A 25,090-nucleotide genomic window follows, 5' to 3' on the forward strand; every position below is an offset into this window, starting at 1 on the left:
ATCATCTTAGACTGCATTTAGGAGTGTTACTATACATCTCGTGGTGATCCATAAAGGCAAACTGCTAAACAAGATCAACCTTAAAATAAATTGAATTTACATAACAACGCATTGAAACATAACGCAAACACATAGAGGTCTAAGCTAGAGACGTGTTCCGGCGTCGTTAAACGTGATATCTTAGCGTTGAGTGGTTGGGTGATTCCTCCACGGTGAAACGATAAGTATCAATACGGACTTGTGCTCCCACGTACCGTCGCGTATATATTGGGAGACCCCTATAGGAACAAAGCCTTTATCCATAGGAAGCCGTGTCGGCCGCCCTACTGATCGCAATGCAGTGAACACAGCATTCACGAAGATCGACCACCCGTACCGTAAAACGTATTCTGTGGTTTTGCGAAAAGTTTGGCACACCCTCTGCCTAGAACTCCAGAGCAGTTTCTTTTGGCCTTTTTCAAACTCTATAACTGAAAAAGTCCATCCGAGCATTTGTCACTTCGGGCTCGTTAAAACATCGAAGGAGACTAGAGTCATCTTTAGCTTTTTCTCGACTCTTAAAAAGTGAAAAAGCAAGTTGTGTCTAAAGCGTCGTTATAAAATTTATTTTAAACAGAACATAATCACCTCCTATTCCTACGTTGATCTTTAAGTTGAGAACATGGAACGCCCCAACCAAGGAATTCCACAGGATGGAAATCCTAGTCCTTTCTCCTCTTGGGGAGAAGTTGGTGCGCCCCACATGGCCACATTGTCGCTTCCAGGACTGACAATTGGCCTGCCTATTTGGCTATTCTCAACCAATGTAGTTCAGAACACCATGGTTCCTGAACAGTCGAGTCAACAGTCAGATCAGTCTAGAGCTGCCCACCAGCCTTCTACTTCCTATAACTCTTCCTCCAATCCTTCATCTTCGCAAGGTAGAGCCGGCAAAAGCCAAGCTCCCATGAAGAAGAAGGAGAAGAAGGAGAGAGAGAAGAAGAAGAAGGAGCCTAAGGCGACTGGGGGCAAGCAAAAGACATCTGACAAAAATCCACACACAGCACAGACCGGGCCTAAATCGCCATGTGTCATATGTAGAGGAGACCACTTCCATAGAGATTGTCCCTGTATTCCCCGGATACTAAGGGACTGGTCCCCTCGGTTGCACAATTCGGGAGCATCAACCTCTGATAGCCATGTTGATTGCTTGCCGTCAACCAACGGAAGTGAAGGTTCAAGACAAAGAGGGGGAGCAAGATCCCCCTGCAAACTCGGTAAAGGCGATCACGCCATCCACCGTTGTCCCTTCTTAGACGAAGCGAAGAGAGTTTTGGAAGATCGTCCGGTTTCACCGTTGAGACTTCCTCCTGGATACAAAAAACTCGTGCCAAGTCCTTCGTTGGTTGAGAATACAGCTGGCCCGCTCAAGTGGTCGGCTGAAGCGTCAGTCATTGAAAATGAACCTACTGAATCCAGACCAGACGAAAGTCTAAAGGTCGATACGGCAGTTGACCCGGTTCCGCCTTCAGAGGTTTCATCTTCAAATGACACCGTCATTGAAGATTCATCTTCAAATGACACCCTCACTGAAGAGAATAAGGATGACACCATCCAGATTCTTTTCATCAACACAGATTCTGATGAGCATCAGGGCAATGCGCCCATTCCTTTATCGCAGGAAGGAACATCGTCAGGGTCATATCCGGCCGTGTATTCGGTCCCACCACCAAGCAACCTGGTTGTATCCTTTGATTGGAACCGACTAGGCAGACCCCGGTTGCCAGCCAGTATACCATTCAGAATCATAGTCCAAATTTACAGAATGGTAATGGCTGGAACTATCATTGATGAAGGGGCATCTGTGAGTATCCTTTCCTCTATTGCTTGGAAAGCACTGGGTTCCCCGGAGCTTTTGCCTGAGATAAGAAATCTCTCGGGTTTTGATAAAGGAACCAGTCGACCATTAGGGATCCTCCCCAATGTACCTGTTACATTGAAAGGGAAGACCGTTCAAATGAACGTGATGGTCGTTCAAGGACCCTTGGATTATAACCTACTCCTTGGACGAGACTATATATATTGCATGGGAGCTATAGTCTCCTCACTCTTTAGAGTAATGTGTTTTCCACACGAAGGAAGAATGGTCAAGCTCGTAGACCAACTTTCATTTCCGGGATCACGCATCGCAAATAGTCAAATACCAACCCTGAATGGTCTATTCACCCAAGAAATGTCTCCACCCCCAGTCCTCCTTCCCGATGAATGCGAGTGATTCGGAAAGATGGGACTGGAACCCAGGGGGCATGCATCCTGGTCTGCTTCGGGCAGAAGAAACCCTGGGTATAAGGTAGAATTTCCGCGAAAGAATATGACTAGTCCGTACCCCGTCCGAAAGAAGGAAGAGGGGTTGTTCTGGAACAGGATTCTTTTGTCAAGGTTACTTGTTTGACAAAGGTCATTCACCATTGTCTACTTCGGTAGACAGTGCCGAGGAGATGTTTTCGTTTGATGGTGTTAACAAAACAATCTTTGGGTAACCAGAAAGAGGCAAGCCTCCCTCAATAACATTAATGTTTTGTCTTTGAGTAGTGTTCTTCTCTTGTCGCAAGTAGCTGCTCTCTTGTTGCAAGTAGCTGTTCTCTTGCGATCTTGCAAAAGAGCTGTCAGAAGTTGGGCCGACGGGAAGACAAGTACCGCGTAAGACCCGTTAAAAATAACGAGAAGACAAGTATCGTTAACATTAGACTAGCAAGACGACAAGTAGCTGTGAACACCCAAAGAAAAGCAGAGGTGGGGGAGAGGAGGGGCAGCCTTGAAATTGTATTTTATACCTGGGGGCATGCAAACCTTTTGGAGTGCAAGCCAAGAGCGGTTATTTATCTGTTTTTTGGATTAGTCGTTTCCTAACTTGCATAAAGAAAGGATGTGGGGCAAAGGTCAAAATTTGCCAAATTAGGAGCATAGCTTCGTGAGATAAAGCTCCATAAAAAATAGCTATCTCACAGGAGACATTTCTTATCTTATGACTGGTATATCGAGCAGTTTTACTGCGGAATTTATGCTCGTTAAAAAATAGAAAAGCGAGATCCGAGCAGTTTTAGCACATAGTTCATGCTCGTTAAAAAATAAACATAAGAATGAGCAGTGTTTTGGCGCATTCAAGCTCTTTAAAAAATGAACCCAGTCCCGGTAAATAACCATTGTGACCGTAAATTTATTAGCCATAAAAGCCTTGGTCGTGTTTTGCACCTGCCACCTCCATTCCATTTGGCCAATCGTTCACCTCTATATGATTGTTTACCCATTTTGAGGAACAGCTGCGAAGAGTGATTTCATCTAGCCATCCTTGTGACACTGCCGTGATTGGAAAATTCCAACCTGTACCTGGAATCTGCTGCTATCCCTGTTTATCACTCGTTCCTCAAAAGACGAGTCTTCTTTGAGCTCTTTTCTCCTGACTCGTAAAATATGAAAAGTTTGCCGAGTTTTGGCCTTCCAGCTCGTTAAAGTGACCGGAAAAGCTATCCCTCCTCTAGATTTTAATCTTTTTGGACCTGAGGGATTATTACACAAAAAGGTCGAGCGCTTGTTTTATTCGGCTCGTTAAAGTTATCGAAAACTCATCCCTTCTGTATTGTTTTATACTTTTTCGGACTTAAGGGATTAGATGACGAAAAAGGAATTTTGGAGTTAACTTTCTGTACCTTTTCAGACTCTCTAAAAATGAAAAGGACCGAGTTTTCCTTGTCGTTAGACTCGTTAAAATGATTAAATAGCGACAAACTTGTCTTTAGACGAGAACGAGTTTCCCTATCGCTAGGCTCGTTAAAACATAGCGATGGGCTTGCTCGAAGGGCAGGTTATAGAACAAGCATATGTTATCCTCCTCAAGCTTGACAAAAATAAAGAGGTACTGGTCAGGAATGACTGGGGAAAAATTGGGAGAACCTCAAAGCTTTAATGGTAGCAAGTCGCTCTTGAACATGACACTTTGTCCTCCGTATCACATCGGGTTGGGTTGTTTCATTCACCGGTCTCATCACCATGGTCCTCGCCAAACCATCCACATTTGGGGTAATGCTACCAATCCATCACATCAGTGTCGTTATATGTTCAAGAGATGTTGTTCAGAAAGAGTCAACCGTGTCCCATCCACTGCCATACATTATCCTTCATCCACCCATGATCGCCACCCTGAATCATATCTCACAGATTGTTTTCACCTCCACTAAAATCATTAGCTCCGTTCCGTGTCACTGATGTGGGATTCATTAAGGCCCTCCTTTGACGGATCGCTTCTTGTCGACTTCAGCTCATTATCCAAGAAGTTGATCTAGGGACAAACCCCCCAGTACTTTGAAGCTTGCATGCCTCAATGGCAAGTTTCTCACTTCCGGCGACAGGTATACATTAATGACCTTCGACCAGAAGATTTTGCGTGGTGTTCGACGCCAAGTCCTTTATTCACACCACGTGAATTGTACTGCAGTACCTTGAGGGTCATTATCATTATCGGTGATTCCTCTCGCACTTGTTAACGGTTTACATTATTGACCGGTAATCAAGCGATGTCTTTCCATGTTCGACTTCAGCGCAATTCTCACATGGATCGACTTGTACTTAGAGTGAAGATCGAACGAGTTTGAAGACCCCGGATCTAGTTTCATCCATCCGGGCTGCGATATATATTCAGGAAATATAAAGACATTTGATATATACATCATTGCAGCAGATGATCATCCTACTCAAAGGATGATAATTTCAGCAGAGAATTATCAGTCTACCATCAGACGATCGTCTGTTCTATGTACCAAAATGAATTTATAAAGCTGAGCATGGGAATGCCCGCCTCAGCTAGATCATGAAAGCAGAATGAAAAATAATGTATTGTATTGTATTTTATTACAGGTCACCTCTCAGCGATTGAATGAACTTCGGATCCTCCTGATAAAGCATTTCACCCGATAAACGACCTCATACTTTAGGGGGCAACTGTTATAGACATTTTTGTGCCTTACAGCATGAAGCATGAAATGTCAATAATCTAAGGGATCCAAAGTCCCTAAACATGTTGTTCCTACCCCTAGAGGAACAAGGTCAGCAAACCACAGCACTGAATATCAGTTCTCCACTTGAAAACACTCAAAAACAAGCTAATTCTGGATCATGTCAACTGCTCCACTGAGCATCTGCGCTGAATGTCAACTGCTCCACTCTGTACCTGCGCTGAATGTCAACAGTAATGAAGGCTACCTGCGCTGGGCGAGATTGGCCAAGTGGCACAGTCATTCCTCAAGGTGTCAAATGCCCAGGAAGCTTCCAAAATGACACTTGGATCAGGGAATTTGCCTTGTGATGAGTAAGAGGATCTAGATCTCCAAGTGGAAGCAAGAAACTCCAAGTGGACTCAAGAACTGAAGAATAACTGAAGTGGGAGAGGACACTAGTCAGCTTCATGCCAACCTCAAGCTGACTCATCCTTTCTCCAAATCTCCTATATATAGAGCTCTCTCATGAGGTCTAGGGAGGCTGGAATCTTGTGAATGTAAGGAAGTGCTGTTGGTTTGAGTATAGAACTATTGGGTGATTTGCTTGAAGGAGGTGAAGAGGAGATTTCTTTCTGCTGGGAGGTGTTGCTGGATTGGGCCTCTTATGGTTGTAACACTCTCAGAACTTTACTTCTTCCATTAATAAAGCATTTGAGGTTCTTCTATATGCATGTGTCTCAATGGCGTTTTGATACTTGTATATTTGATTTATTCTAATCCTTGAATCAATTATGAATGTATGCTTCTTGTAGTTTCCCTCTCTTGTGATTTTGCAGGATCTTGGTGTAGCTGGGCCAGTGAAAGAGCAAGGAGCTGGGAGCAAGCAGCAAAGAGAGAAGATTGGATCAAGCATTAGCGGAAGATAACGGTTAGTGGATCTCTTTCTCCCCTCTCTTACATCTCATAAAGAAGTAATCTTGAATAGCTTTGCATTCAGTTGTTGCTGAGGTACTATCACCCTTAGAGTGGGATAGGGTCATTCCGTATTGGATACTTTTCCCAACAACACCATAGCAAGGTGGCTGCAAAACAGTTGAAGCATGACTAACTTCCCCTCTCATTTCCCCAAGAACACTTACTAACATCCCTCCAAGGACACTGAGATCTGCTCAGTGCTCCCAGTTCACTTCATTCAATGAAAAATACTAAGTGGAACTCTGTGTTTACTTAGCCAAAACAAGCCACATTTCTTGTGTAAAAAAAAAAAAAAAATCCTTTCATTTTCCTTTCATTTCCCTATAAACCTAAGTTTTTACCTTATAAACTTAGCCTTTTCTATTCACAAAATCATATTAACACTTTAACTCTATTATTTAGCTCCTATTTAAAGTTTTCCCCGCCCCTATTATACATAAAATACATAAAACAACCCCAAACTTCATAATATCCCGCCCCAGGCTTATTAAAGCCATATGTCAATATTTTGGGGGTCCAAGGTTTACCCGAAACCTTGTTGACAACCCTCCCCGTGCACATATAACCATGGGATTTAATTAACATTTGGTTGATTAAATAACCAACCCGCAAAACCCAAAGTTGAAATACACTGTAATTCTCCGCAAAAACCTTACCGCAAAAACCTTAAAAACGATGAAATAATATGGTGGGTCCCATATATTACCCCTCCACCTGTTTATCATGCCGCTAACCGTTGGATCCGATCCCCGAGATTGGACGGCCCACATGCATATCACAAGCCTTCATATGCTGAAAGATAGCGTCCGGGGGATGGGCGGTACTTTTGTCGTATAGGAGACACGCGGCAGGCGCCTGGCATGATCACTGCCCCCTCTGCCAATACCACTATGGCCCAAAGGCGATGCGGGGGCCAAACCACTTACCGCCTATGCCCCCTCTCCGCTGACGTCACTCTCTCGTCACCCTCTCGTCATTTGACATGTCACCCACCACCCGCCTCCGCATCGTCCGCCGTGTCCACCACGTCACTGCCAAGTCGGCCTTCGTACCCCCGCTATGTGAAAAAATCACTGCGTCACGCTGACGTCACCCAACCAAAGCGCGCCAAAACCTGCCAAGGCCAATTTTTTTTTCAAATTGGCGCAAAATGGTCATTTTCATCCATTTGTATTGGTTCGTTCTATGCAATGCGTTCATGCGATTTTCAACTGAAATACCTGTTTCATTGCACAGTCCACCACCCAACTAACTCCAGCCTGCAAGCCAGTCTTCAAGCTCAGCCCGACACCTACTTTTTGCATAGAGCGCCCATTGAAGCAGGTATTTACTCAATTGCTTCCGAACCCTGTGTATTTTCGGTTTTTCTCTCAGTTAAATCCGTGAAACCAAAAATTGTGCAAATCCAGTCTACAAATCTTAAGAAATATATCATAACTATCCTTGTTTTATCCATTTTTGCGCAGAAAACTAGAGTTCCATAACTAAAAACACAGTGCTGCCCTCGAACCTCTGCATTTTAACCTCTGTTCTGCCCATTTTTCTGAGAAATTCCTCAGAATGTGACTCCCTCTACAAATTTACCCGTTTAGCTAAAGTTCAAGCTCATTTCGGCCTGCAATTCCTGCAGAAAGAACCCAAAAGCACTTTTTTACCTACTATTGCTGTGGAAACCCAAATTTCAAATTCAAAAATCACCAAAGATTGAAAAATGGAGGCTCCAGTGGCCCTCAATGTTGCCCCCTTGAATGCACCACATAAGGAGTTGGAATGGTTGCCCTTAGCTGATAGGGACTTCCAAATACAAGACTTAATGGGTATCAAAAACCATCTGCAAACATTTTTTGAAATTAGAAACAACTACTTAAACAAGACTGATCTCTATGGCATATGGGAGTCCGATCTTCCCATATATTATCTTCCATGAGTTAATGTATCTACAAATATAATCCGCTTGTGCTATGCTAACTATGAGCCTACTCAAAGAGCAGTCATGTCCCCAAATGGCACTGTCCTATTCTATATCACTCCTGACTCAATCAATGAGATGTTGCATTTCAAGCCTAATCAGCCTCTGGCTCCTCTGTCTATGAAACATTTGCTAGACCAAGGCTCCAAACTATCCTCTGCAGAAATAGGCCGAATTGCCAAGTTATTCATGAGCCTAGACTCCCAGCCCAGAGACTCACCTCCTTTTCACCAGGTCTATTTCAATGAAGTTGGGAGAACTGTTATTGACATGATATCCTATGTCCTGGGTTTTAGAACAAGTGAGTATGTTGATGAAACTATTCTAGCTCTGATGTCTATATTTATTCCAGGACACCCTCCTGCCATCAAGTTTGACTTTGCTACCTTCATTAGCAACAAAATCCATGAACAATTCATGAGCCTAAATAGAGAAGGGGTTTTCAAGTATACAACATATATATATCATCTATTCTTATACTATCAAACAGATAGTTTTCAGTTCCCTGTCAAGAAATTGGATGCAAAAGGAGAAAGGAGATCTGTCATATTTTGGACCCCAGTCTTCCATATAGTCCATAATTCTCCTTATACTTATTGTGAGTTCATTGATCTATTCATATATCCAGTCTCATCTCTGCTGATGAGAAGTCCCCCTCCCAGACTCTCAGCTGAAATGCAGAAAATTTTGCAGCTATCCAAAAGCTATAAAATAGGTGACTGGTACTTTTACCAAAATCACACAGAGATCAGGATTTATGGCTGTGAATTGTGCCCCTACAAGCTGCCAAAGCATGTGCATATGAGATTTTTTGCCCTTGAATACTTTAGGCAATTTATTAGCTCAGATTTGACTCATTTTAATGATGCCAAGAAAAAGGCTCAGCTGAAGCTAAGAAACCAACTAGGCCCCCTCACTATTAACAAAAAGGAAGGGTGGAAAGATGCTGAAAAGATATTAGGTGAGCAGCTCAAACTAAAGAGGAGTTTTTGGTGGGTACCCTATGATCCAAAAGGATTTATCCATGATAGAAAGACAAAATATAGGCTATCAGGCTATGAACATTATAGAATCCCTGATATGGAATAGTATGCTAATCAAGATGAATGGGTAGAGGGCACATTGGTAGAACAGATTACTGAGGAAGAGAAAATGGAGCAGGAAATGAAAAACCTTGAAAAAAATCTTGACCTGGACTCTTTTGGATAGGTCTCTTTCAAATTACCTCAACACATTGGAGTGGGCACATCATCTGCTACAACTTCACAACAACCTGCCCAAGAAAATACTCCACCTGCAGGGACATCCAAAGGCAAAGAAGTGCTGCATTCAGAGCAACAAGAAATGACAGATCAGCCAACATCATCACAACATCAAGGCCAAGGGAAAATTCCTCCTGCCCAGACCAAGGCACCAGAGATACCAGCAATGCAGACTCCTCTCAATGAGGAGAAGGGCAGAAAAATGGACCGGGAAGAGGCGACACCCATAAGTGGGCCAACAGAGTAGCCAAAAGCGAAGAGACAGAGAGTGGATCCTCTACCTAAAGAGGAAGTTATAGAGGAGATCATTGAAAGTCCGAGAAGTGAAAGAGCAGCCAGCCCACTGACTTCCCCAGTGGTAGAATCACCTACCAGTTCTCATGGACAACAGTTGCGAAAAGAACCTAGTATGGAAATTTCATCAGCATGGCCACAAAGCAGACAAAGTTCTAATATTAAGAGGCCATTCATGGACATCAAAGCAAAAAATGAGCCAATAAGAATGCAGCTTTATGATCAGTTCCTCAAAATGACTCCTGCCAAACAGCAGAGATTGATGTCTGCATATGATATCAAGGAAGGGAAATTGATCTTGAGTCATTTCAAGCCCAAAGTGCAGCAGCCACAGTTAGCTGCCGATTATATTAGAACAAATCTAGAGGCTCTTGCCAAAGACATTCACCCTTTGGAGCAGGTTGAGTTGCACAGGAAAACCGATGAAATGGTCTATTCCACTTTGGCAGATAAAGCCATACAAGCTCAGCAATTGCCGAATTCATTAAACAACACATATGCCCAATTAGAGTTGGAAAACGCATCCTCTCTGGCCAAGGACAACATGATAAAGTCCTTGGAAGAAATCATCATTGAGCTGGGACATAATCCCAAGGATCCTAAGGCAATAAAAGCACTAATAAAGAAAAAGGAGGATGACATAGCTGCCCTCAAGAAGCAGTTAAAACTGCCAGTTACTATGCATCCGCAGACCACATAGATAGTGAAAGAAAAAGAAGAAGAAGACATGATGGAGTTGTTAATAAAATTGAATTAAAGGCTAAGTGAAACAGAGCAGGCTTTGGAGAAAGCATTGCAAGAAAAACAGGGAGAGTTGGCCTCTCAGCCATCTCAAATAGCCCCAATATCTACGACTTCTCCTCCTACAGCAACAATAGCAGTCCCTCCCACTGCCCCAGCATTGACAACAGGTATATCAGTCACAAATACTTCACCAGCAGCAACAACAACAGTACCAGATACCAGCATGAGCATGGAAAAGATGATGAAGGAAATAAAAGAATTAGAACTCCATATGGCAGAACTAAAGGAAGCCAAAGAAAAACTGGCCAAGTTAGAGGTAAGCTATGATAAATCTAAAATGACTATGGCTGAAAAAACAAGAGAGGTGAAGGCCCTAGAAAATAAGGTAAAATCCTTGGAGAAAGATCTTACTCTTCATAAACCTCTATCAGAAATCAAAAACATTTTATGGACTAAAATTGGCTAGTCCATCACTAATCAATGGAGATCAATACAGACTATCCATGAGCAAATTGAATTGATAGAAATAGCCCGAGGGGAGATTCAAAAGGCTAGAGCATTATTGAGAAACATGCCCGAACAGGCCAATAGATTAATTCATTTTTTGAATACTCATACAAGAGAACAACTAGCAGCTCTAGATATCGGGGACAGAACAAGTACCATTTTGATAGTTAAAAAGGTGTTGACTATGAAGAATTTTATACAAAATCTGGAGAGAAAGTGTCAAGAAATGTAGAGAGAAATAAATTCTTTTATAGAAAAGTTTATAATCTTGCAGCAAAAGGGTCTACCCAATTTGTTAACCAGCAATCAGAGGCTGTTGACACATGAACAATATGCTCACAGGGTGAATACATATGTTGCCAATCAGATCACAGCATCATCAAGCACTTTAGAAGACATAGTACCTCCCTTTGGACAAAGCTTATATAACAAGTTAGAAAATATGTTCTATATTGAGCATGAAATAACACATCTTTTTGAAGTCCAGCCCAATTTCTACAGGTATACTGAAGCTGATGAAATATTGATAAAACTACAAAGAAACTAGTTGCCAATAGACCAATGGTGGCAGAGCATGTTAGAGATTTTACCAATGTAGTTTTAGTTCCCTTTTTGATCATCTGCATTGAATCAAATTCAATGCATGTGCCACCTATCATAAAAATGAAAACAACAGAGGAAGGAATTCACACCAAAACGCATTAAAGCGGAATCAGGCACAGATGAAAGGGCCAGGACAGCAACGCAGGAACGCGAAATAAAGAGACAGCTACCAGCCAACTTGTTGAGTTAAAAAGTCAAATATAGCAGACCACCTAAGGCAACCAGTACAACGGAAGTTACTCCTACATTCATTGCGCTCTGTTTTCAATGTCATTTACTTCCTTTGAAGAAGTAGATGGATAAAATTATTGCTTGATATTTTCTCTATGAGATATTTTGAAACTCTTTTTGCATAAATATCTCCCCTAGAGATGTATTGTTGGTTGGTGGATATCATTCTGGACCTGCACTGTAAATCTTGAGAGCTTTTCTGAATAAAGATTGATGGAATGCCTTGCTGATGAACTTTCTGGTTATGGAATTAACGGTAGAAGACCATGTTGTGAAATTCTTGGATTATCTCATGGATCAATAAGTCTTTTCTAACTCATGTTTTACTGTTTCTATGTTTTATATATCATCTAAGTATCATGTTCTAAATTGCAGGAAAAAAGAATAGCCCAGAATTTACTTTACTGTACTCTGTGTTCAATTCCTGTCAATTTTTATGTTTTCTTCAGGACCAGCATAGGCAGGAATTCTTGATTGCTCCTGTCTCCTTGGTTCTTACAAATTGAATATAATTAAGGAATTCTTAACTGATCCTTGGTAATATTTATTCATTTTCCCTCTGTTAGCATAATGAAAGATCCTTAATTGCCTTTCATTCCCTGACTCCATTTCATCCTATTCCAGCTTGAAGATTGTTCCATGTTTAATTATCTTGCTCTGTAGTTCCTCCTTTGCCAAAGAAACCATACCCGGAAGTTTAGTTTCAATTGACTCCATTAACCCAATGATCTGAACTTCTCATACTTTGCAACCCTGTTCTATTGAAGGTCACCATCCAAACATTAAACATCTATCTGCACTTCATAACTAGCCTAACACATAGCGAAACAAAGCTAAATCATAAAGAGAGAGCCCTCTCTAGCTGCAGATTGGCTAGAGTCTACATCTAAAAGATTGGTTAGTGGTTACCTCGGCCGTATTCCCTTTTCTCAGATATTTTGGGGAACAACCTGAGTGATAACATCATTGGCAACTCCACTGGGGAATTGAATGACTGTGTTGGTTACTGCTGTTTATTTCCTAAAGCTATAGATGGAGCCTGAAGTTAGCCAGGTAGCCTTTGAAACTGTCTTTTCTTTGCAATTACAGGAGTAAATAAAAGATGCTTCAGTCTATCTCCAGTATAGCTTTAGGCTTTAAACAACTGTCTCAATAATTTGATCAGTTTCCTCTTATTTTCAAAAATAAAAAAATAAAAAAATCTTTAGGAAAATTCAAGACCCTCACAAATTATAATTTCCTAGAAAGATATTGTCAAAAGCATCATTCTTCAGACACTTCTAGAAAATACCAAAAAACAGATTTAGAAGCTGGCTCCAGAGAAGAAAACTCATTACACTAGATCAAATCCAAATCCCAATCCTCCAGCTATTTTTGAAAATCCTAACTTGATCTCTAAGAACCTTAGAAGACAAGAAAGTCTAGAAAATTCTGCCGATTTAAATCTTGATATACTTCAGCAAATCCTTACCCAATCACCTCCTGGAAAAGCAGCAGTCCTTTCTACTGTTACTACAACTTCTTCTAGTTCACCATCATCACTTCAAAACACCTCTTCCACTCCTCCATCCACTCCGTTTATCTCAACTGTTATCCCTGTGCTTCCAGCTGTCCCATTTATACCTGTAAATATGGCAAACCAATATGCTCCCCTGCAATTACCTGCAAATCCAGGGGCCATGCCTCAAGATTATCAAAGCAAAATTACATATTTTGATGGTACTGGATCCTACACAGCACAACAACATACTAGGAAAATGATGGACTACTTTGAGAACTATGAAATTGATGATAACAATGTCAGAATGAAATTTTTTGTTCAAAGTTTAATTGGTGATGTAAGGACCTGGTTTAGGGCACTTGCTGCAAACACAATTACTGATCTAGATGCCCTGTACCAAACCTTTTTGAATAGATGGGACAAGAAGAAAGATCCATTGCATATCCTATCAGAATATGAGAGTTTGAAAAGAGGCCCACAAGAAACGGTCCAAGACTACTGTACTAGATTCAATAACATGTACAATGCTATCCCTCAAAACCTTAGACCTCCACCTGACTTAGCCTTGATCAAATTCCCTGATGGATTTGATTCTGATATGGCATATCAACTAAGGGAAAGAGCTCCTCCAAGTTTAGAATACATGCAGAGCATCGCTGTTAGTGTAGAGGCCAATCTGATCTCTAAAAGAGCCCGAGCTAGAGCCGAAAGAAGGACTCCCTTCAAAGAAGAGCCTTCTGCATTTGAGCAAAAACTAGATGCAATCATTAAAGGAATGGATAGACTGGGTGATAGAGTGGAAACCATTGAAAGGAAATCTTCTTGGGAAGGTCAACCAAGTAACACCACTAGAAATCCAAACTTTAGAAAAAATCAAAATCCTAACACTGGGAAGGTTGGCCCTGATCAGAATATCAGACCTCCATTTCAAGAAAACTATGCTGAAGCTTCAACCTCTAGTGAGCCAATAGAGGATACTCAAATCAACCTAATGGGTTTGAATAGTGAACAACAAATATTTTTAACACAAGATGACCAAGAAGCTCATAATTTCAACCAATTTCAAACCAAATCCAGAGAATTATTTGATTTTAGAGAGGGGTATGATGCAGCTGTCTATGAAGTCCATAAACAATACAAATGAAGAAGCAGAATGGTATATGTGCCTGAACCTAACAAGCAGAAAGATACCAAACAGCCTAAGAAAGCAAAGGATAAAACTGCCCTGACAGAACTCCTTGCTAAAACTAACCTCAACCCAAAAGAACCTACGGTTGAGGACATATCAAACTTATAGCCCTTAAAAAATTAGCCATACACCTCCTTTCCTCCAAAAGAAAATGTAAACAGCTCTTCTGAAAATAATTTCAAAGCAAATTTAGTTCATAACAACACTCATGATGAAGAAAAAACCACTCAAAACACAGCAGAAAAGGAAAACCTTGCTGCCCGGAATACAAAAATTCAAGTGGAAAAACCTTTCAACCTCGAAACAGAAATAGGCAAGTTAAAAATAGTCATTCCACTGTCCGAACTGGCTAAACATGAGGTTTATAGGGAACAAATCAGCAGGTCACTTCAAATATCAAAGAATAGAGATGCAGTCAATGTTTTAGATGACCAACCAGAACTAATTTTTGGGCCTAAGGTAAATGGTAAAATGGTAGATGGAGGAGTCCCTCCATTCTATGCAAGCCTAAACATTCATAACAAAGTACTACATAATGCAATGTTTAATTCAGGAGCTTCCCATAATCTGATGCCTAAATCTGTGATGGAAAGATTGGACCTAGATATCACATGGCCATATAAAGACTTTTTTTCATTTGATTCCAGCCAGGTCAGGTGTCTAGGCCTAATCAAAGATTTGTGTGTATCTTTAGTGCAATACCCTGCCAAGACTATTTTAATGGATGTAGTGGTAGCTGATATCCCACCAAAGTATGGACTGCTTTTGTCCAGATCTTGGGGTGCAAAACTCCAAGGATCCTTGCAGCTAGACATGTCCTATGCCACCATTTCAGTCTTTGGCCAGCCAAAGAGATTGTACCAGGAAACATTGATGAAATATGTGGTCAACAGTCAAGAGAAACCCCAAAATTTCCCCAATTATTCCATGCATTCTGATATGGATTCGTTTATCTTATACAATGCTGAAATGTCTCCCAAAACTGATGACAAACCTCTAGAATTAGCACAAGCAAGAGACATAAATGAAGAATCTACTGCTCAAGATCTAAAATTTATTGAAGTGATTGATGCACAAACAAACAAGCCAAACCATTTGAGTCACAAAATCTAAATCTGCCCACTAAGACAGTTTCTAAAACTCCTCATCCTAGTGGTAATCAAGAAATCTTATGGTACTTAGAGTTTGATGGATCAGTAAATAAACTAGGAGAAGGGGCAGGGATTTGGATACACAATATGCAAAATGATCACGCTGCAGGACATGCATATAGGCTGAATTTTAGATGTACAAATAACATGGCCGAATATGAAGCCTTGTTACTAGGTCTCAAATTGATTAAAAGTCTAGCGGCAACTAGGATTTCAATTCTAGGGGACTCAGATTTGATTATCCAACAGATGAAAGGAAACTTTGTTACAAACGACCTCAGGCTAAGGGTTTATAGAGGGGCAGCAATTGAAATACTCAACACCTTCTTAGAATCTCAGCTAACCAAAATTCTGAGAAACCACAATTTACATGCTCACAGTTTGGCAACATTTGCCAGCACTTGTAAGCTGCCATTCGAGCCCAACCATCACTTTACTGCTGAGATTAAACACAGACCTGCTGTTCCAGACAATGTCAAAAATTGGCAGGTGTTTGAAAATGACACACAAATCAATAATTTCTTGACTTTGAAAGAGGAATTTTCAAGCACAAATATAGACACAAGCACCATTTGTGAAGAACAACAAATAGACAAAATTGAGAAAAATATATCAGCTGAAACAACAAATCACATTTTGCATCCAACAATCTTTACCAGCAAAAATTTACAAGAGCTGAAACAAATGGACCTTGATGAAATTGCTGAGGGAGAATCTGAAGTAATTGAGTTGAAGGATAATTTTTTGCCCACAGGCTTGACTCCTTTGGAGGATATTTTTGATTCAAATGATATACCAAGAAAGCCAAAAATGCAGCCTTTAAATGCAGAAATTGAGGACTGTAATATAGGAACTGCACAAAATCCTAAGATGGTAAAATTGTCCAAAGCCTTGCCTCCAAATCAAAAACTGAAATATATTGAGCTGTTTAAAGAGTTTCAAGATGTCTTTGCATGGAGCTATGAGGACCTCAAGTCCTATGATACATCGGTCATCCAACACACAATACCTTTAAAAGAAAATCAAAAGCCTTTTAAACAAAAATTAGAAGGGTGAATCCTGTCCTCCTTCCTCTCATTAACTTCAAAACAATGTACCAAGCTGGAATAATTACACCTATTAGATTTTCAGAATGGATTTCAAATCTAGTCCCCACTAGAAAGAAAATGGGAGAGATAAGACTATGTGTTGACTTAAGAAATCTGAATAAAGTCTCTTTGAAAGATCACTACCCCTTACCCAAGATGGATCACATTTTGCAAAGGGTAGTGGGAGCTTCTAGGATCTCACTGTTAGATGGATTCTCAGGATTCAATTAGATCTTAGTTCACCCGGATGATCAAGACAAAACTGCCTTTATAATGCCTTGGGGAACCTTCAGATATGTAAAAATGCCTTTTGGACTTAAGAATGCAGGGGCCACATTTCAACGAGCCATGGACATAGCTTTTGCAAAAGAGATTCATGATTTTTTAGTCATATATCTTGATGGCCTCACTGCTTTTTCCTAATCAGATCAAGAACATTTAGAACATCTCAGACAAGTGTTCCTAATTTGCAGAAAATATGGCATATCATTGAACCCAAAGAAATCATTGTTTGGCCTAGAAGAAGGCAATCTCTTAGGTCACATAATCTCAAAAGATGGCATTAGAATCGACTCAGACAGAATACAAGCTATCCTCCAAGTGCCTCACCCAAGAAATATCAAAGAATTGCAATCTTTTCTAGGAAAGATCAATTTTCTGAGAAGATTCATTCCCAACTTGGCTGAACTAATAAGATTGTTGAATAACATGCTGAATAAAGATTCCATAGTCAAATGGACAATAGAAGCTAAACAAGCCTTTGAAGATATCAAAATAGCTTTAACTAAAACACCGGTCCTCACAAGCCCAAAGTTTGATAGAGACTTCATAATCTTTTCCTTTGCATCTGAGCATACTATTGCTGCTGTCCTATTACAAAAATATGACCAAGGACGTGAGAAGCCCATTGCTTTCTTTAACAAAGCACTTAGAGATGCACCTCTAAAATATCAAATCATGGAGAAACAAGCTTATGCCCTTGTAAAGGCTATCAAGGACTTTAGAGTTTACATCTTATACTCTCATATAATAGCTTATGTCCCAAATACCGTGGTCAAAGATATTCTAACTCAAGAAGGAATAGAAGGCAAAAGAGGCAAATGGATAGCTAACATTTTGGAATATGACATTGAAATCAAGCCAACAAAACTGATGAAAGGACAAGGATTAGCCACATTGATGACTGAAACCAATTTTCAGGCCCTTGACATCAATGAACTGGATAACGAATAGGAGATGATGACTCCACAGATCAATCAAGCCTTCTTACAATCACCTTGGTATGCTGATATAATTTATGTATTGTTAAACCTGCAAGCTCCTCCAGGGTTATCCAGAACTAAAAAGAGATTCTTGAAAATGAAAGCTTCAAAGTTTTGTATTGTAGACAATGTTTTATTTTGGAAAAACCATGAAGGGATTTTACTAAATTGCTTAACAAAGGATGAAATTGACAAAGTGCTTAAAGAATTTCATGCAGGGGATTGTGGTGGACATTTGTATTGGAAATCAACACCTGATAAAATCCTAAGAGCTGGGTTTTATTGGCCCTCCCTGTTTGTTGATGTAAAGAAATTTGTAGTTTCTTGCCATAAATGTCAAATCTTTGAAGGTAAGAGAAAACTGTTACCTTTACCCCTAAAACCCATTTCCACTGAAAGACCATTTCAACAATGGGGTTTAGATTTCATTGGAGAAATTCACCCTTCCTCCTTTGGCAAACATAAGTGGATTTTAACTGCCACAGATTACTTCACTAAGTTGGTAGAGGCCATTCCTTGTAGACAAGCCAATGACTCAGTCATCATGCAATTTTAGAAACCAATATCCTATCCAGATTTGGCTGTCCAGAAAAGATAATAACTGACAATGCTGCTGCCTTCAAATCCAAAAGAATGATCAATTTTTGTCATAAATACCATATTACCTTAGGCCATTCCACAACCTATTACCCTCAAGGTAATGGTTTAGCCGAATCATGCAATAAAAGCTTGATCAACATCATAAAGAAAATATTGGAGGAAAATAAGAAGAATTGGCACAAAAAGCTTATTAATGCATTGTGGGCAGACAGGTTAACCACAAAGAGATCTATTGGAACAAGCCCCTATGAGTTGGTTTATGGCATTGAGGTTGTATTCCCTTCATCCTTGGGAATCCTTGTGATAAAATTGCTGCAAGAAATACAGGCATAACTCAATGATATTCAGAGAAGAATCAATCAAACAATTCATTTACAGCAGACCAGAGAAGAAGTGTATCACAGATCTCAGATCCTACAAGAGAAACTGAAGAAGATTTTTAACAAAAGGACAAAGGCAGAGGATTTTTTCATAGGAGACAAAGTGCTGAAATGGGATTCCAGAAGGGAAGATAAAGGAAAACATGGCAAATTTGATTTCCTATGGAGAGGACCTTTTGCTATTCAGGCTGTACAAGGAAACAACACTTACTTTTTGAGAAGTTTGGATGATACAAAAGCAGAGGATGGGCCAGTCAATGGGCGGATTCTAAAGCATTATTTTGATCCTCTTTTCTAACATATTAGGACTGTATTTTGTATATAGCAGTGTCTATTTTCTGCAGTTTTTTACAGTAATAAGGTAGGGAGTAAGATGCAGTAAATTTTGAGGAAAAGAAGCAAAGAATTGTGCCACTTTTTGTATGATATTTTGAGTCTATTGGAAGACTTAAGGAAGAAGACTTGGGAGCTATAAAAATGATGATAAATACTCAGACAAACTGACAGATACAGAGCTGTAATTGTTCGAATCAGCTCATGAGAAATGTATATATGCCACAAAGATACAATTTTGTTTGTTTACGGCAGAAGGAAATTTCAGATTACAACAAGAGTTGAATATAGGGCCATCTGACCTGCTGTTCTTGGCTTTTCACCTGGAAAAGTCATCCCCAAGTGGAGCCACTGTTAGGTTCCTATACCAATAGGTGTCATATTTCATGATTGACTATGGAAATGCCAAGTATGATCATCCTTTAAATGCTGCAAAGATTCCATATTTTCAAAAAAACCAAAAAAAATAAATTAAAAAATGTAAAGAGGGTATGCCCTAAAAGAAAAATCAAAGGGCAAAAAGAATGAATTGGTCAAGAAAGAAAGAAAATGAACCCCAAAGAAAATACCAGGAAAGTGTGCTAGTCAAAATGCCACTACTGTCCTATTTTTGCAAAGAAGTTTAAAAATATGCAATCAGTGACTTTTGTCACACTTGATGGATGGCCAAACAACTCAATCTTGGCCAGTCCATGTTTAAATTTCTTGTTTTAGAACTAGAGAATAAGATATGTTCCAACAGTTTAAGCTTGGTAGATCAATAATTAGGTAGAGAAGCAAGGGTGCTCAACAGCTAAATCTGAGCCCCTGGAAGAGATAAGGGCAGACTTAGATAGGAGGACAACTAAAAGAAAACAAGAGAGAAAGGGTTTGCTAGTTCAAATGCACCCTGGAAAAGGAAGAAAAAATGATAGGATTAATAAGGTGGGTAGGAAGTTTTGGTGTTGCAGAAGTAGGTTTGTGATCAGTTTTGTCTTGTTGAATATGATCTATCTCATGGATATCACAAATACCATAGCAAGGTGGTGTCGTGGCGGAAAAAGTCGTTTGTGCGGACACAACTGACCTCCCTAGGAGTCTAAACTCTCTAGCGACAAACAAGACAAAATGGAGCGATCTTTCTCTAAATACATCTTTTAAAACATGAAAACTACAAGTGTTTAGGCTTACCTTATTCCAAAACGCTGTTGTTGTAGTCCGTCCTTGTCGATCCGGATGAGCTCCTCCTTCACATCAATTCCTGCAACCACAAACAATCAAACAATTACCAAGCACTTGCATCTCATATAATAAAACATATATTCAACATGCAGACCAAGGAACACATGAAATAACTCATTAACACAAGCTATTGAGAAAAATGAACCAGTTTGTATTAATAACGAAACAAAGAAACTCTTACAACCTGGCCTTGGTGTTGTGCAAGTTCCTCCCAGGGTCCATCAAGGGTTTTCCTCTACTTTGACAAAGCTCACCCACTTCCAAGTAGAATCAAGCAAAGACAATCTCTCCTCACAAGGTTCTAAATGGGAGTCCTAATTCCTGCAGCATTTACCCAAAGAAAATGTATAGCTTCAACCTCCCCTCCCTCTGGCTCAATGCCTTTATTTATAGTGCTGTAAAGAGGTTATTCAGGTCCACCATCAATGGGATAATCCCCCTCTTTGGGTGGGATAGCTCCCTTATTGATGGGATAAGTTCCTCCTTAATAGGGATACATGAACCAACTGGAGGCGCATCCATTTCATCAAATCGACCTCTAGAAAGTTCTAGAAGTAACCACAAGTAACTTTTTTAAGATGAAACTTGCGCATTTTGCCTTTTACAGAAGGACGCACCTGTCCCTTAACATACAGAGCGTCCTAGGACGCAGCCTTTGTGAACATTGTGAGCGTCCCCACAGGTAAGGCTTGAGAGAACCTGCGTCCCTAGAGATAAACACATTTTTTACAAGACTTTCTCTCTTCTTTGAGTTTGAGATGGATAGCAGAGGCATAAGACTTGCCTAAGAGGGTAGCATGACTGTTGATTGAGCCATACTAACTGTAAATAGTCATGGTGACATTTTTTAGTGTAACAGATTGCCCCCTAAAGTGCGAAGCCTAGAATAGATTAGGGTTTTGTAATTCTAGGAAGGGTGAAGCGCTTTATCATTTCAAGGATTGTCTTGTGGATGACCTGGTTGGAACCTGCAATTTTCAACACAAAATACATGTATAAGATTATATCATCACTGAGGTAGGCATTCCCATACTCAGATTCAAAACTTTAACTAATGGACTAACTACTCTGATACAGGAATGATCTTGCAGTACATCATTTTTATAGACTTTTGTAGACACAGTATGGACGCAACCATCTGTTTATGATTAGTCTACATAGATAATGAATACAAAACTCCTCGCAGCCTGGATGGTAGAAACTAGATCCAGGGTCTTTACTTCTACTTCCCGAATTGGTACGATCCTAGCCATGTGATTAAATGATTTGATGTCGAACATGTTAGAAACCACTTGATTACCAGTCGATGATGTAAACTGTTAACAAGCGTGAGAGAGACCACCAGTAATGTCAATGGTTCTCAAAGTACCAAGCACAACCCGTGAAATGTGAATAGATGTTTTGATGTCGAACACTTCACGGAATCCTTTGATCGAAAGTCAATGATGTAAACTGACGTCAAAGGCGAGAAACCTGCCATTGATGCATGCAGACTTCAAGGTACTGTCGATTCCTAAGTCATCTTTCTAGATAATGTGTCGATGTCGATAGAAAGCGACCCGTTGCAGGCAAGCCCGCAACACGAAATCATTGTTCAAGTTGAAGAAATGTTGCTGTAAGGACTGACTCAGGGATGGTCAAATGGATGACAAGTATTTTGCAGATGAAAGTTTTGCTTGCAGACCTCTTGAACACATAACGACACGACAGATGGCTTGGTGACAAATAACTCAAAGTTAATCCCTGGAACCCGGTTAAAGACTTTCAAAGTGGTTTGATCAACTGTGAGGTAAAAGATTTCCCAACCCAGGTGAATGAAAAAGTGTCGTGTTCAAGAGTGGTAATAAAGTTTCTTTTGAGACAAAAGGTAACAAACAGGTTCATTCTTCTCTCTTTTCCCCCACCATTTCTGGCAAGTACCTCTTTATTTTTAACAAGCTTGAGGAGGATAACATATGCTTGATTATAAGCTCATCCTTCGGACGAGTCCAACCTAGTTTAAATTCGAACCCTAGGAAGGAGTGGTTCGTTCCTGTTTGTAATTGAACAGGTCCTCTACTGTAAAAGTTTAACGAGCCCAGTATAGGAGAAACTCGGCGTTTTTCAATTTTAGAGAGTCTGAAAAAACTAAAGGAGACTCCACGTTGAACTTTTTCGTACATTTGTGTCCCTCAAGCCCGAAAAAGTATAAAATAATACCTGGGGGAACCGCTTGATCTTGCGACCAAGGAGTACTTTCATAATAGTGTCGTTGACCTGAAAAGTAAAAAGCGATCAAGGACACGTCGTTTTATTTCCTTATCGAGTTTGAAACAACAAAAACCCGGCAATCTTTTCCTGATTTTGCGGTCAGAAAAGAGCTAAAAGGGGACCGTCTTTTAATTCCGTTTTAACGAGTGTAAAAGAAACGCTCGGCGATCTTTTCATGTTTTAGGAGTCAGAAAAGGGCTTAAAAGATGACTCTGATATTTTTGTTTGTGAAAAATGACAATTTCCCTCGAAATCCCTTTGTCCTGCACAAAAGCAACACATTACTCATACCTGTTTAAAATAGGCAAAAATACATCGAAAAACATATTTTCATGGTAAAAAATGAACTAATTCATCCAAAAAACCTATAAAAAGACCTTTTACCATGTCATTTTTACCGTTTGACTCTATGGGATTACTTGAACACGATGTTCTTATCCCTTTTGAGTCCCTTGACATGTGTTCCTTCCAGAGAACTATTCTTCCTTCTGATGAAGACCTCTTGGAAGCCATGATCAAGGTGTGTCCATTGACATGTCTTTCTTCCAGTTGGAAGCCATGATTAGGTACGAGGATAGTTTGTTCCTGTCTCAACCTCGTTAAAAAATGAAACTGGATGCAACGAGGATAGTTTTTTCCTGTATCAACCTCGTTAAAAAATGAAATAGGTTGTCGTGAGGATAGTTTCTTCTAGTCTCAACCTCGTTAAAAAATGAAACTGGAAGTCATGAGCATAGTTCCTTGTCTTGTGTCAAGCTCATTAAAAAATGAAACAAGGAGTTGAAGAGGATAGTTCCTGTTACTGTGTCGACCTCGTTAAAAAATGAATCAGTGAGTCTGAGGATAGTTTTTTCCTGTATCAACCTCGTTAAAAAATGAAACAGGCTAGTATGAGGATAGTTCTTTTACTGAGTCAACCTCATTAAAAAATGAATCAGGTAGATTTTAGGATATGTAGGTAGATTGTAGCAAGTAGGGTTTGAGGATAGTTCCTGTTACTGAGTCAACCTCGCTAAAAAATGAATCAGGGTTATGAGGATAGTTCCTGTTACTGAGTCAACCTCGTTAAAAAATGAATCAGGTACGAGGATAGTTTTTTCCTATGTCAACCTCGTTAAAAAATGAAATAGGCTGTAGTGAGGATAGTTTCTTCTAGTCTCAACCTCATTAAAAAATGAAACTGGAAGTCATGAGCATAGTTCCTTGTCTTGTGTCAAGCTCATTAAAAAATGAAACAAGGAGTTGTGAGGAAAGTTCCTTTTACTGTGTCAACCTCATTAAAAAATGAATCAGTGTGTACGAGGAAAGTTCCTTTTACTGTGTCAACCTCGTTAAAAAATGAATCAGTGCGTGTGAGGAAAGTTCCTTTTACTATGTCAACCTCGTTTAAAAAATGAAACAGGCTTGTATGAGGATAGTTCTTTTACTGAGTCAACCTCATTAAAAAATGAATCAGCTAGATTTTAGGATATGTAGGTAGATTGTAGAAAGTAGGATTTTGTGAGGAAAGTTCCTTTTACTGTGTCAACCTCGTTAAAAAATGAATCAGTTTGTACGAAGAAAGTTCCTTTTACTGTGTCGACCTCGTTAAAAAAATGAATCAGTGAGTATGAGGACAGTTCTTTTCTTGTGTCAACCTCGTTCAAAAATGAAACAACTCCCTTTTCAAGTCGGATCTTTACACGATATTGAAAGTAAAACTTCATTCCATCCAGCTGGTTGAATGAAATGAAGCTTGGGGGGCATGTACCTTGATTTGCGTCATTATGCTGGGGGCATGCGAACTTCATGAGCATAGTTCCTTGTCTTGTGTCAAGCTCGTTAAAAAATGAAACAAGGGTAGGTTAAATAGGTAGATTGTAGAGAGTAGTCATGAGCATGGTTCTTTGTCTTGTGTCAAGCTCATTAAAAAATGAAACAACTCCCTTTTCAAGTCTTTCCAAGATTTCGAAAGTAAAGCTTCATTCCATCCACCTCATTGAATGCAATGAAGCTTGGGGGGCATGTACCTCGTTTTGCGTCATTATGCTGGGGGCATGTGAACTTATAACAAGCATAGTTTTTCGTTTCAAGCTTGCGTAAACATGAAACCGAATCCGAGCATAGTTCTTTTCCTGTGTCAAGCTCGTTAAAAAATGAAACAAATCCTCCTCTACTTGAGTCGAGAGTTTGACTAGATCTCGTAGATGTTAAGTTGTATATTTAGGTTAGTTATTTCAGTTTTTTGTTTTAGGTCCAGTCTTTCAAATGATCTTGTAACTCAACCTTCATTTCATCCAACTGGTTGAATGAAATGAAGCTGGGGGGCATGCGCTCTAGCAGTTACGCTTAGGGGGCATCAAGCACAGTTTTATCTCTGTTTCAAGCTTGTGAAAAAATGAAACTACTTTGAAGCATAGTTTTTCTCTGTTTCAAGCTTTTGTAAAAAATGAAACCTATTTCGAGTCAATTTCAGTTGTTTTCAAGACTCGTTAAACTCATGAAAATACCGAGATTATTTTGCTATCTTTCATTCTCGTAAAACAAATGAAAATGCCGAGTTCTTTCCGTCTTTTCCTGC

Source organism: Pinus tabuliformis, chromosome J, assembly GCF_031772625.1.
Source record: "Pinus tabuliformis cultivar Carrire ecotype Pingquan chromosome J, CPIR1, whole genome shotgun sequence".
NCBI lineage: Eukaryota > Viridiplantae > Streptophyta > Pinopsida > Pinales > Pinaceae > Pinus > Pinus tabuliformis.